The sequence below is a fragment of the Papaver somniferum genome, chromosome 3, assembly GCF_003573695.1.
Source record: "Papaver somniferum cultivar HN1 chromosome 3, ASM357369v1, whole genome shotgun sequence".
Taxonomy (NCBI): Eukaryota; Viridiplantae; Streptophyta; class Magnoliopsida; order Ranunculales; family Papaveraceae; genus Papaver; species Papaver somniferum.
Window position 1 is genome coordinate 147990602 of NC_039360.1, and position 14474 is coordinate 148005075.

Below are 14474 nucleotides of genomic sequence, written 5' to 3' on the forward strand. Positions count from 1 at the left end.
GGTTGGTGATAATCTGTGACTAATAACATGTGGATGAAAAACATAACTTGATTCATTGTTTTGCAACGAAGAAGGATTCCTTGATCTAACTTCTCTTATTGATTTCAACCTCGACTTTTAATTGCTTTATTTACTTTCTTTTTATTTTAAAATCCAACCCCCCCCCCCCCCCCCCCCCCCTTGTGACAATTAAACAACTAAAACCTCTTGCTCCTCGTGGGAACGAACTTGACTACCACCATATTACTTGTTAATTGAGTGGAAAAATATTCACTAATTTGTTGTGGTTACGACACGCATCACAGAATGAAGATTGCGCTTAATTGCTTTGAGAGCCAAATCCCCTTTATGAAACTTGTTAGGTTTGGTTGTTTGTGCCCTAAATATCTTCTGCTGGTTTGGAATTCCTCGTACAGTGGGATTCCATGTCTGTGGATCTTTCCAATTCTGCAGCATATATGGACACTCATGCGAAGGAGAGTACTTAAGATAGTGAATGTTGTGTTCAGCCATTATTCCAGCAATGAACATATCGGTTAGACGTTGAATTCGGAGAGGCTCCGCTTCTAACCATTTGGTGTAATATTGCTGAGGCGAGACTAACCACTCATAACGTTTAGTGAGAGATTGGTTATGAGTATAATTGAGTCCCGGACCAGGGTAGCATATTTGAAAGTTTATAATATGGACGCATGAGGGGGAATAACACTTGCCTGAGTACAAAATCTTTTGAAGAATTCATGTGTGTTTTCTTCAGGTTTTTGTGTAAGTCCTATCAAGGCTTGAACTTTCTCCAGATGCTTGAATGACGGAGTATCCTCTATTTCTTCCGAGTCGGAGCTTTCTTCAACAGAGAAATGTAAAATTGAAGGTGTTGGAGTTACCTTTTCAGCATGAATCCATGTTCGTCAAACGATCATATCATATCCTGGGTCTTTCCTAATTATATGAAATTTAGTTTCTGCTCAGGTCGAGCCAGTTTTCATCTTGAGGATGATGTAACCATAAGCATCCCTGGAGACTCCTTCATGGTATCTAACTGAGACAGAAGCATGAGTGGCTTCTTGTCGAGTGATGCCTGCAGCTCTGAGAGTTTTCAAAGGGATAATATTGACAGCAGTGCCAACATAGACCAATGCTCGTTGGAATTCATTTCCTTTGAGGTAAACTGTGGTGAGAAGTCCCCAGTCGTACATCTCCTTGTCTGTTGCTGGAGGCTCAGGGAGTGTCTCATGGATTGTTAGACGTTTCCCTGACACAATATGATTCAATGCTCCAAATAAATCACTTCTTTGAGCCTTTGACAGGTATAGTAATTCACATGCATGTTCGATCAGGGATTGGAATGCTTCCTTGATGGGTGGTTCAGAGAACGTGAAGGTCCTGATCGGAAGAGGATTTCTGTGCACTTCTTGAGTCTCTAGTTTTCCTGAATCGACTTTCTCTTTGAATATGCGTTTCAAAGTCCTGCAATCACTGGTCGGATGACTGACATATCTGTGGAAACGGCAGTAGCGTAGATTTTCCATTTCTTCTTCTGTCGGCTCTCTTCTGACAGGAGGTAGTTTGATTGCACCATCTTGAATCCAGACCTCAATGGGAAAAGGGAAGTCTGGCTCTTCTTGGTCGTTCTGTTGACGTTGATCCTGAGGTTGAGCATTTTTAACCTAGTTGTCTTTCCTCGGTGCTTTTGTAGAATGGAACGTTGGAGGAGCACTCTTATGATGTTGTGTCTCAACTTTCCTCTTGCTTCCTTCAGCAACATTCACAAAGGTTTGGAGATTAAACTTTTTGTTGATTAAAAGCCTGGTGTTGATTTGAGCATCCAGCGGCTCCTCAGTTTTGACAGCTTTTGTTCTTTCTAGCAAGGATGGAGCAGTAGTTACTGATCGCTTGGCTGCTTCATGGAGTTCTGAGAAAGTTTGGAACCAGAGATTTTCCAACAAGGCTCTGTAGACAGGGATCATCCTGTTGATACACAAGTCCACCAATTGTTGTTCAGTAACATTAGGATCATGACAATCCAAGGCTTGGATTCTGAACCTCTTCACATATTCGTTCGTATATTCAGTGTTTTTCTGAGCCATTCTTCCTAAGTCAGAAAGAGTGATCTTTTCTGAGACAAAGAAGTATTTCTTGTAGAAAGCATTAACCATTTCTCCCCAACTAGCAATGCTCCCTGGTGCAATATTGTTGTACCATGTATATGCTCGTCCTGTCAGAGATTTTGAGAATTCTTTCAGACGGATGACATGGTTGTGTTCATGCTCGCCCAACGCTTCCAAGAATCCGGAGACATGTTCTCAAGCATTCCCCGTCCCATTGTACAACGTGAATGTTGGAGAAGCGTAGCTTTTGGGAGAGGGATTCTTTGCGTAGTAGCAGGGTATAGAGGTTGATGACGATGGGTAAATGGTGCATTACCTTTCCCTCGATCTTCACGAGTGATGAAACCGATAGGCTCTTTAGTTAGTGGGTTTTCCGCAACTTTGTAGACTTCATCATCATCAGCTACGTGGACTGGAACAACTTCAAGATCAACAGTTTCTTTGGTTTTCCCCTTCTCCTCTTGAGTCTTCTATGTCATCTTGTCAGTGAGAGTCTTGAAGTAATTGCATAGCTTTTTCTGCGTTGCAGCCATGTCAGTCTGATTTTTGGAAAGAGTCTCTTGCACCTTCATGAGATCAGCTATGGTATGTGAATTTTCTCTGACTTCCTCGGGATGTCGGCCGAAGAGAGGATGATTTCCAATGTTGGTTTGAGGAGGAGTAGTATCACCACCACTGTTGGAGGCAGGAATAGTTTCTGGAATACCATCATTGTTATTGTTGCTAGTGCTAGCGTCGTTTGCATTTGTAACTAACCCAGACCTAAGACCAGCCATCTTTGTGAAAATGTGAGATTATTGCAACCGAGAGATTAATCTTCCACTGTGGTCACCAATCTGTTGATGGGGGAACACGATTTGCTGGTTTTCAAGGAAACGAAGAGACGATCGAGCGATTGAAGACTCATCAACCGAGAAAACTTCCTAACCTCAAACAGATGCAATGCACATGAGTACCTTTAACTTTGAGAGATCAATCTGTAAGACTCCAGCCTAAACCAAGTCAATGGTCGTTCCAGAGTCAATTCGATCACAAAGAGAGAGATAGGTTGATTCATAGGAAGGAAGCTGAGAAGTGTGTGAGATCAATGGAAATTTGTGAATGTGTTGTAGGTTTCTGAAAATGATGAATAAGTTTGAGTGATTGAAAGACTGTTGGTCGCACGATGATTCTTGGTTAGACGATAAATTGTCTATTCAATATCTCGTGGATTTCCTGTGTTTTTCGTATGTTTGTACTGTCTTTCAATCAGATACTAATTTATATTGCTGGAAATGTAAACACATTGATCTCAAGTAAGTGTGACAGTTGCTCGAGTGAAAGAGTGGAAAAGTGGGAAATCGTGGTTTCACCAGTTCCTCGTACGTGAGAGGGTTGGTTAATTGTCCACCCACTACTTTGATAACTCCCCCAACTGCTTGCATGACTTACTCACACTTCTCATCGTAGATGAACACACATGTTGTAGGCCTCCAGACCAAAACCCTAATGGATATCCCCCGTGTGACGTGATTGATGTCTCATGAACGTGGAGTCTGCAAAGCAGACGTGTATTTGTTTAGTCAGTCGTTGACTTGATTAGACGATGGGTCTAGGTTTTGTTTAGTGGAGCATGATAGTCGAATGCTCTATGATTCATGAATTGAACATGTCTCTGGGACGTGGTTCTCCGAATGAATGATGTTGATAATCTGAGCAAATATCGCTCCAGCAATTGATCGATAAATTGCTGAATATTAGTGTATGAATCGAGTGTTTGAGCAAGTATTGCTTATTTTATGAATTACAGAATATTGATAGTTGCATCAATATTCGAGCAATTGAGCAAGTATTGCTCGGTGAATTACTGAATATTGATAGTTGGATCAATATTCGAGCAATTGAGCAAATGTTGCTCGTTCAGTGAATTGTTGAATATTAATAGCTGATCAATAATCGGGCAATTGAGAAAGTATTGCTCATTCGATAAATTATTGGTAGCATGACCAAATATCATATAATTATTTTGGATGTCGATGGCTAGATCAACATAAAATTATTAGCGTTTGAACTTTCTCAAAATTATGATTTGTGGAGCGTTTGTTTGAAACCCTAATTTTGATCAATTTTCGTTAATTGATGAATTACTGAAAATAGATCACTGAGTGAAGGAGGGACCGACCACATGGGATGATGGACGACCATGTGGTTCCCCAGTGCTCGAGTGAGCATGCTCCAGGGTCCTTTGCTGGACGGCTGGTGAAAGAATGATCAAATACTGGTGTTGATCATTTTTTAGAATAGTGCTCGTGCGAGCGTTAGGTAATAAAACCTAATTCATGGAGAGATGAGGGACTGACCAAGGGGGAATGGAACCGGCCCTTGATGGTCGTGGGACCAGCTGCCAGTCGTTTGAGACAGTTCCAAGTTGTTTGGAGAGAGTTTGGACCCAATATGAGCGATTGATAGAAAATTAGGTTAAAATTGTGAATATGTGTGGGACCGGATCCTTGCAAGCCTTAGGCCGGTCTTGGTCGGTCAAGGTAGCGTTCCTGTGTCACCACGGTGTCCATGTCTCAGTCCTGAGAGTTTTGGTATTTTCTGATGATCGTTCGAGCAATATTTTGGATTTTCAGAAGAGTTTGATCTTGACTGAAACTCTCAATTTTGCTCGAATGAGCAAGAAGAACTTTGCTCATGCGAAAGATAATTTGAGAATATTAAAATAATGATATTTTAATTTTTAACGTGGGAAGCCTAGTCGGTCGAGTGACCGTTGGACTTTTTTTTGCTTTTCCATGGTTTGAGCAATATTTGAGAAAATACTGAAAAATTAGGGTTTTCGGTCAAACAATGGAGTTCCATGAGAAGATGTAAATAATAATAATAATATGAGCAAATAAGGAATTGTGAGGTGTGGGACCGGACCGGCCACGGCTAGGGCATGGCTGTACGGCTAGGTGGCCCGGTCCCGTGACACCTTTCCCTATTTTGTTTGATAAAAGTATGGAAAATTAAGAGTTTCTGTCAAATGAGGGAGTTTGCTCAAATGGGGGAATCTCTGTGAGATGAGGGAATCCCTGTGAAATGAGGGAAGAAATAAAATATTAGTGAAAATAAAATAACGGAGGGGGACCGGCCACGACATGACTGGTCGGTCGGTGGGCCGGTCCCACGCTTCTAGCTTATTTTATTATTTTTTATTTCTATGAGTCGCTCGTTCGTCCATACTTTGACCGTTCGTTCGTGTGTTTGGGTGCTCGTATGTGCATTATTTGTCAAGTACACTTGCACCATTCTCTCAGGACTTACTCGATGACAGTCAGACGCCCGATTGTGGAGTATTTATTACTAATTCATGAAATTCAGCTGGGAATGATTCATGAAACGAAGTAATAAAACGAGTTGAGCATCTATTACTAATCCATGAAATCCAGCCGGCGAATTCAGGGAACTAAGTAATGAGATTAATTAGTTATCTATTACTAATTCATGGAATCAGCCGGGGATAACCATTGAACGGAGTAATAAGATAAAATAGATTATTTTCTACGAATTCAGTCGATGAATGTCACGGTAGAATTAATCTATTGTAGAATCGAGATATGAGATAGTTGAAGCATCATACTCGTTCTGAAAGGTGCATAGTTAGGGAACAACGTGCAGCGTTGTTGACGTCCTGAAGGCGTTTAGCCCTCTCAACAAACAATTATGTAGGAGAGCCACCTGAATCTATACACGGTCTCTCTACATAGTCAGGGAACAACGAGTGTCGCCGACGTCCTGAAGGCGTTAAGCCCTCTCAACAAACAATTATGTAGGAGGAACACCCAATCATTATTCTATGTAGAGGAGGGTCTCTCTATGTAGTCAGGGAACAACGAGTGTCGTCGACGTCCTGAAGGCGTTAAGCCCTCTCAACTAAAAATTATGTAGGAGGACCGCCCAATCGTTCTTCTACATAGAGGGCACGATGAAATGCGCAGCATCGAACGCTCAGCAAGTGGGAGGCCTTTCGAGTATCATATTCATCGTGGCTCTGAGAGGTACTTGATCAGAGATCGTGAAAACGGTTCACAGATCATAGAAGCATGAATCTCGTCACATGCGTTCCTGAAGCCGGATCAGAAACATGCAGTATCATGATTTTACGATTTTATCCCTTTCTGAAAATCCACCATCAACGGAGATAAACTCAGCTAAAAATCTAAAATGTGTATATAAAAAACTATATCGTAATACGACTTATGTCTCAATATAGGAGATAGAGTAGAAATAGACTTTCCAAGTGATAGATGAGTTTAAGTCTCCACATACCTTTTTTCGATGAAGTTCCACAAGCTCCCCTTAGTAGTTCTTCGTCTTCAAATTATGAACGTCGTGAAAACTAAGCTCAACTACACAATTTATGTCCTAGTCCGAGACATCTATAAATAGGTTAGAAATCAAGACTTATAGTTTTGATCACTAACATTGACAAACATGCTTGAGATAGCAACGCATGCGAGTTCGACCGAGCAGTGCTCCAACAATCTCCCCCTTTGTCAATTTCAGTGACAAAACTATCAATACATATGGATTACAAAATAAATAAAAATTTGTAGCTTCTCATTCAAATGCTTGATCTCCTTGGCATCTTCAACACGACTCGAAAACTTCGTTACTTCCAAGTACTCCATGATTCCAAACGTGTTCAACTCAGCATCATAGTTGTTGAAGATCTGTAGCGATAACAATGAGAAAACAAATGCTCCCAATCATTGTTATACAGTGTCATAGTATTATTACACAACATCAAAGTTCAATTGTATCACAACTTTGACAATACTATGGTGATATGTATCACTCCCCCTTAGTCAATACTTCATCTCAACATGAAATCCACTCCCCCTTATATAATGATCCGTAAACCATATGTATTTGTAGTATGAAACTACACATTAGTTCTCCCCCTTTTTGTCAATATCCTCATGAATTTTCATAGAGATACTTCATGACCAAAAGATATTAACATACCAACTTATTTAGATGCAATCATAAAAACGAAGCTAAATGCATTCATCAAGGAGTTTATAAAGATATAAGATAACCCCTATAATATTCCACAGCCGCACTCCCCACAAAGATTTGGCAATTAAGCACAAGTTCAATTAAGAACTCTCCCTCATAAAATGTCATTCTCGAAAGAACAACAAAGGCGACCTTGCTTTTACAAGAAAAGAAGGATTTCTTTGGATATAACCGAATCACATGAAAACATGAATTTAAATCCAAAACTCTCAATCGAATCAACCGCAAAGATGATCAATTCAATTGGTCATGCTCGACATAAGAGAACTTACGGAGCAACACAGTATGTGCACAAAAATGTGGATCGGAGATCGACCAATACTGCGGAATATATAAGAACTCATTCTATTTTTCATCACTATTTGCACAATGACATATAATAGACATAATCCTTGTAAACAAAAGTGTATCCTTTTTTCCATAAAAATTTGCATAATGACATAAAAGGATTTAACTTTTGTTTGTCAAAAGTTCATTATATCTTTTATCAATACTTTCATACCGACATAATAGAGATAGATTTTGAAAAAGTATGGGACGGTCACAAGTTCACGGACATAAACAACATATCCCATAGCAATTTTCAATATACAAAATCATAAAGATTAAAATTGCAAATATCATCTTCCAAGAAATTTAGAATTTAAATAAATAAGTCTAAAAACATGAAGATGAAAACGTTGGACATAGCTATGCTCACAATAGTGGCTATTCCAAACCTTAGTAATCCTTCTAAAAACACAAGAAATAAATTCTCATAAGAAGTTTCCTAGACATAAGACAAACTCGTAATGCACATACAAGATGATTTGTCCTTAGAGGGTAGAATCAATCCTTTTCGCATGGATTTACACCAAGAATAGCTACCAAAGGCGTATAAAAAGATTCTCTTAACAAAGACGAACATATAAAGTCAATAATGACCATGCACCATAGTTCACATAAGATGATTGTGAACATTCAAGAATCTCATAGCAACGCGTACTACTGTCCATTCTTGAACTTCCTTCTTTGTGATTCACCAACAACATTCTTGTAAAAGCTACAAATGAGCTTAGAAGAGTATTACTCCAAGAATCCAAGTGCCCAAGTCCAAGAGAAGTGGAACAAGTGCGTCGAAACGAAGCAAAATACTCAAAAACAAGAGACAAGACAAATATCAATCTTAACTCATCCAAATTCAAGAATTCTCATCTATATTTCTAAGATAATTCAAATAGGAAGAGAATGCAAAAAAGAATGAGGTCATTCCGAGTCGACGAAGAAGATACGGCCAAAACAAGTTTACCGAATATCGACGTCTACAGGCAAGTATGCATACGGGTATGCAAACGGATTTTCAGTATGCAAACTGGTATGCAAACGAATTTCCCTGGATTTTATTACAAAAACTCATTTGTAAACTGGTATGCATACCTGAAGTGTACCATGAAGGCCAAAACATCCCGAACAACTATTTTCAAACCGGAACATTTGAGAACCTTAAAAACAAATTAAGTTAGGTAGACATGAACGATACAAGGTATATTTTTTTGACTCGTAAAGGGCAAAGTAGATTGAAAAAAATCAAACCCCTTACCAAGCAGGTAAAGTGCGGAAAAGAAATACAAGCAAGGGCTCAATTACAGCAGAGCTCTTAAAAAACCAAAAAAGAATTGGAAAAGAAACTGAAAACTAGAAGCTAAAAATTAGTTCATGATAGCTTCTCAGTTATACAAAATTGTGTTCAACTGAATTCCTATGAAAATTTTTGTTCATAAACACCAGTTATGTATAAAAAATCTTAACTGTGTTAATAATCTCCTCTAACGTTTTTATTGCCCATTGAAAATCCATCCATTCATGTCAATCCAAACAACCCACCATACTGCAAAAGGAATGATATCCCAAATATAGTTTCTAATTGTTTGATCTGAGGTTTTTCTTCTCTTCCATTCCCATATGGTATGTCTAATTGAACCTTGAAACACCCATTGTAGCCCATAACATTTCAGAAAAAATGCCATATGTTCCTAGTTGTTTCACAATGCAAAAATATGTGCTGATTTGACTCTGCTGCTTTCTTGCAAAGCAAACACCCATTTACCATAATGGAGTTTCTATATGTATCTAACGTAGGGGCTGCATCGTAGCATAAAGTCCAAATTAAAAAATTACCTTTTGAGGGATTTTTGGGTTCCATAAGCTTTTGTACGAAAAAAGTAGCAAACCATCAATCTCCAAAGCTTTATAACATTCAGCCACAGAGAACGCACTCCTTCCTTGCTGCCATGTTCTTTGATATTCTCCCCCATTTCCAAAGTTGAAAGTGGAAATCAAATTTAGTAGGTGTGCAAGCTCAGCAATTTCATCCTCTTTCAAAAGTCTGCAGAAAGCGAAATTCCAATTTCTATCACCATGGATTATGCTCAACAAGTCACTGATAGTAGCGTCCCGCAATCTACATAACTTGAAAAGACTAGGAAAAAAAGTCTGCAACGTATGCCCATTTACCCACTTATCCTTCCATGAAAGTTCCCTGTCACCCGAATTAACTTATAATGTGGAATTCTGTTTTACCTCGCCCGTAGTCTTCAGAATACCCGCCCATAAACTCTTCCCTACAACGCGCTTTGATTGATTAGGGGAAAAAGCTCTACTGTTACCACCAAATTTATGGTTTACAATCCTTCTCCATAAAGCATTCTCCTCGTTTCCATATCTCCACACCCATTTAGCCTGCATAGCTTTATTCATAAGCCTTAGCTTCTTTATTCCCACTCCACCTCCTTCCTTAGACCGACGTAAATTCTTCCATCCGACCCAACCTTTTTTAGCCTTTCCGTTCAAGGTACCCCAAAGGAATTGACGCATTATTCCTTCAATTTGCTTCTCCACTGAGGACGGTATCTGAAAAAGTGATAAGTAGTACATAGGCAAACTACTCAAAACATTATTTATTGACATGAGCCTACCTCCCTTAGAGAGTTACTTCCTCTGCCAAACACTCAATTTCTTCTGAAATTTTTGAATAATTACATCCCACACTCCAACTGACTTGGATTTACTTCCCCACGGGATTCCCAGGTACTTCATTGGGAAAGAAGCTGTTGAACATCCAAAAATTTCAGCACCCTCATTCAAAAATTCCGCATTTCCCACAGCCACTATCGCACTTTTGTTAAAATTGACCTTAAGACCAGGGATAAGATCAAAAGCTAGCAACACATCCTTAAGATTTCTCACCTGCTCCGCATCATCATCCATAAAAACAATCAGATCATCCGCAAATTACAAATGATTAATCTCAGGTGCATCTGGTGATGATTTAAAACCCGACAATAACTGCATTGAAGCTGCTTTTTTTTATCAAGGCCGACAACACTCCCACAACCATAATAAATAGAAAAGGGGATAGAGGGTCTCCCTACTTGACTCCTTTAGAACTTCTGAACAACTGAGAAGCAGTCCCATTAATAGCACCACTTAATCCAATTCCTCCATATGTTCCCAAAATCAAATCTAGCCTTGTGGTTGATACACAAGGTATATAAATCATCATAAAACTTGCTCAAGTTTAGAGACATACCTTTTTATAGGAATCCGATCGAATTGTTCAACATTACCAACCATTCAAAATCATACCCAACATAATATGTGAGCCTCAATTCTTGTGCTTCCCTCACCGTATACATAACAACGCATTTCTTGGTGAAGATGCACTTTCAACACAATCAAGTTGTGTTGAGGTGAACAATGTCTTGCTCACCGTAGCACCAAGAAATAGTTTTTTTCCAGCTACTTTTGCATTCTAAAAAGGAGAGGGTACCCAAATATACCTCAAGCTAAAACTTTTCCTACCTATAAGTCCTTTCTCCGAAAGTGATTGTCTATGGACTGAGTCGAGATAATGCAACTAATCGGTTCACACTTCTTGTGATCGTCTATGGATACGAGATCGAGACAATACAACAACGAAGTATGTTTACTTGATAAAAAGTTTCGGACTTAACCAAACACAATAGGATTGCTTATCAAGTAAATAGGAATTAATGTTTGTGTAATTTACTTTAATTATAATAAAACAATTATAATGCGGAAATATAAAGTAAATGACACAACAATATTTTATTAACGAGGAAACGCAAATGCAGAAAAACCCCGGGACCTTGTCCAGAATTGAATACTCTCAGGATTAAGCCGCTACACAAAATTAAACCTAACTTCGTATAGTTGAGACCAAGCAACTAAACTTATAGTTCACCTAGTTCCGTCTGTATTCCTACGCCTCCAACTTATGAATAAGTCATGTACTTGGAACAATTCCTTTGGTTCGTATTCCAAACAGTAAAGGAACAACAAATCTGTTTGGTATGTAGCAACTCTCTTCAACCAAGTGATGTGAGTTCGAAAAAGGCTCTTCTGTTTATCTCAATATAAACTCCTTCGTCAGGTTCTTAGATCTATCTTATTCTCAACTACCGAAGTAATTGTTAAGATTTTTCAATCAATACTTTTAATCACAAATAATTGTATTTATGCCGATCTACCAAACTAATCAATCTAATCTACCACAAGGATAAACTGATTATAGTTGGATCCTCTTATACCGAAACAAGTATTGTGCACACCAAAGATTATGAACCCAAAATCAGAAATATCCAATATCTTCTTTGTCTTCAAATCTTCTTAGATCTTCAATAAACACCTGCACACAACAACTTGAATCTCTTGTGATCAATCACGCACAGAACGGAGTCTGTTAATAATGGATTATCAAAAGATCGTCTTTAGAACTAACAACAGTCTAAAGATCCTTGTCGAAACTTCGATCTAGTTTGAGTGAATCTTATATCAGAAAAGAAAATTCTCAAGCATAAACAAAACCAGGTGCAATCAAAGTTCACCCACCGTTAGTCAATCAAATCAATCAAAAACACAAGATAAACCGCAATTATCTAGTTTCCCACCAACGGTACTCGTAGAGATTCTCAATCCCAAAGAAGACTTTAAACTGAGCGGCCGTAAGAGATTTCGCCTAATTAGGTTACTCTCCTCTCCGAATAGGCGGCTACACCAGTAACAACACAACCGAGGAAGTTTGTTGTCACGAAGGATTAGTTTCTAGAAATGCAAACTTCAAGTATTTATAGACAAGGAAGTTTGGACACCAAAGAATTTCCAAACTCAAAAATATTCTCAAAGATATTCAATATATTCCAAATTTGGTTTCCATAATTCCTGGAAATGCTCTGTCCAAAATAATGACCGAAAATCTCTTTGGAAAATCTCAACTAGAAAATGCACATTACTAATCTCATTTTCCTAAAATAAGATTGACAACCTTAAATGAAAGATTCTTAAATTATTTATGTTTCGATCCTGGGATTTTCTTCCTGTAGCTATTAAGGAATTACTTTGAACAATAAAAGATAAACATTATTGCACGTGTTCAAACTATGTCGACATCCTTACTTTGTAAGTCCTCTTTCATACTTACAACCTTGAAACCGATTTGCTGCACTTCCAAACAAGTTTAGAATTGGTTCATCTGACTTTAAAGAAATATGTGATTGATTAAGAAACATTCAATCACAAATCATGGGTTTAACGGTTCTACCAAAATAATTTTTGGTTCTACCTCCATGTGAGTATTGTACATAGTCACACTAGATTTCCAAATATCGGTTGACTAGGTACTAGGATCGGTTCCCCACATATATATGGTATATAACTTATATGTGTTGCACATGTCCATAGGATCGGTTCCCCTTTGCCTAAAAACGTGTTGCACATGTCCATAGGATCGGTTCCCTTTCTGCTACAAACTTGTTGCACCTCATACAAGGATCGATTCCCCTTTGTGATGTGTTGCACCTCTTCATAGGATCGTTTCCCCTTTACCCAGATTCGGTCAAACAAATCACAAACTCGATCATACCATCTCAGGTGATTGCTTAAGATCGGTTTCTCTAATAAAAGTCATACCAATACATAAGTCAGGGCTTTGTGAATAGTTTTACCAAAAACACAAACAAGTCGTGAACGGTTATATTAAATCACACATATTGGATGTTCACAAGATATGCAATGAATAACAATCCCAATAACGCCTGGCGATTTCCTTTTCGATTCATAAACAAGTTTATGAACTTACTTCCTTAAAACACATGTGAAACATTGTTTCCTAGGATGAAATCCTCACCTCATACCCATACATAATCACAATAGCATTTAAACGATTATGTCGATGTCTTATCTACAAAATTTAATGGTTAAGCAATAAACCTCGTATTGTATTCCTTAATACCATGTCTATCTAGAGTGTTCGTGCTTCGCAGTTTCGTTTTCAATATGCACAACTTGAAAGATACGTTAGGGAATGAAACAGTTCAAGTCAAATATCACTAATCTCAAGTGGAAGGATGATGTTGTCGTTGTAGATTCTTACTTCTTCACTTCTTCAAGTCTTCGCGATACTTGTAATGTCTCGTATCCTAATACTTTCAAGCTAACATATACGAAGTTGACTCTAGTACATAATCAAGCGACTCTTAAAATGAGTTTTGATTCACTAAAATATGACAACCAAACTTGACATACCAACGCTTGGCGGGTTCAACCGAGCTATGCTCTAACAATCTCCCCCTTTGTCAATTTTAGTGACAAAACTCTTACAATCATATGGATAAACAAATTACAAGAATTCATTACACATACGCTTGATTCCCGAATTCAACATCATAATAACCTGCATTCATTCAATCCTTAAATGTCGTTGTTGACATTATAATAACAAAGCTAATACTCCCCCTAAAGGGATATAGGTAGATTTCATTAATCTGCACGTCTTTGTTATACCAATTAATATGATATGCTACTCCCCCTTAGTCTATGCTTTCACTCTTTCGTTAGATAAACGTTTAAGCACAATTGTTCTTTTCCTTAGTGATACCAATCAATATAAAATCAATACCAGTATCACTTGTTTACTCCATATATTTCTCCCCCTTTTTGTCACAAAACGACAAAGAAACGAAAAAATAAAGGACAACACGAAAAGAATCTTACAAATCTCAAAATAGACTTGCAAACCTATAGAATTAAGCACGAGGGTTCCACACACCATTTTTGATAACCAATATCAAAACCGAAACTAAAAAGTAATTTGTTTTGATATGTTATCAAGGAAACAATTGCCCGAAGAAATTTTCCCAATTTAGTTTAGCAAAACAAAAGTCAACTAAGCACCTTAGTCCCTCTGCTAAACCGATTGTACAAATACAATCGCTTCATTCGATAAGACCAAAATAAAGATACTCTATTTTTCTCATCAGG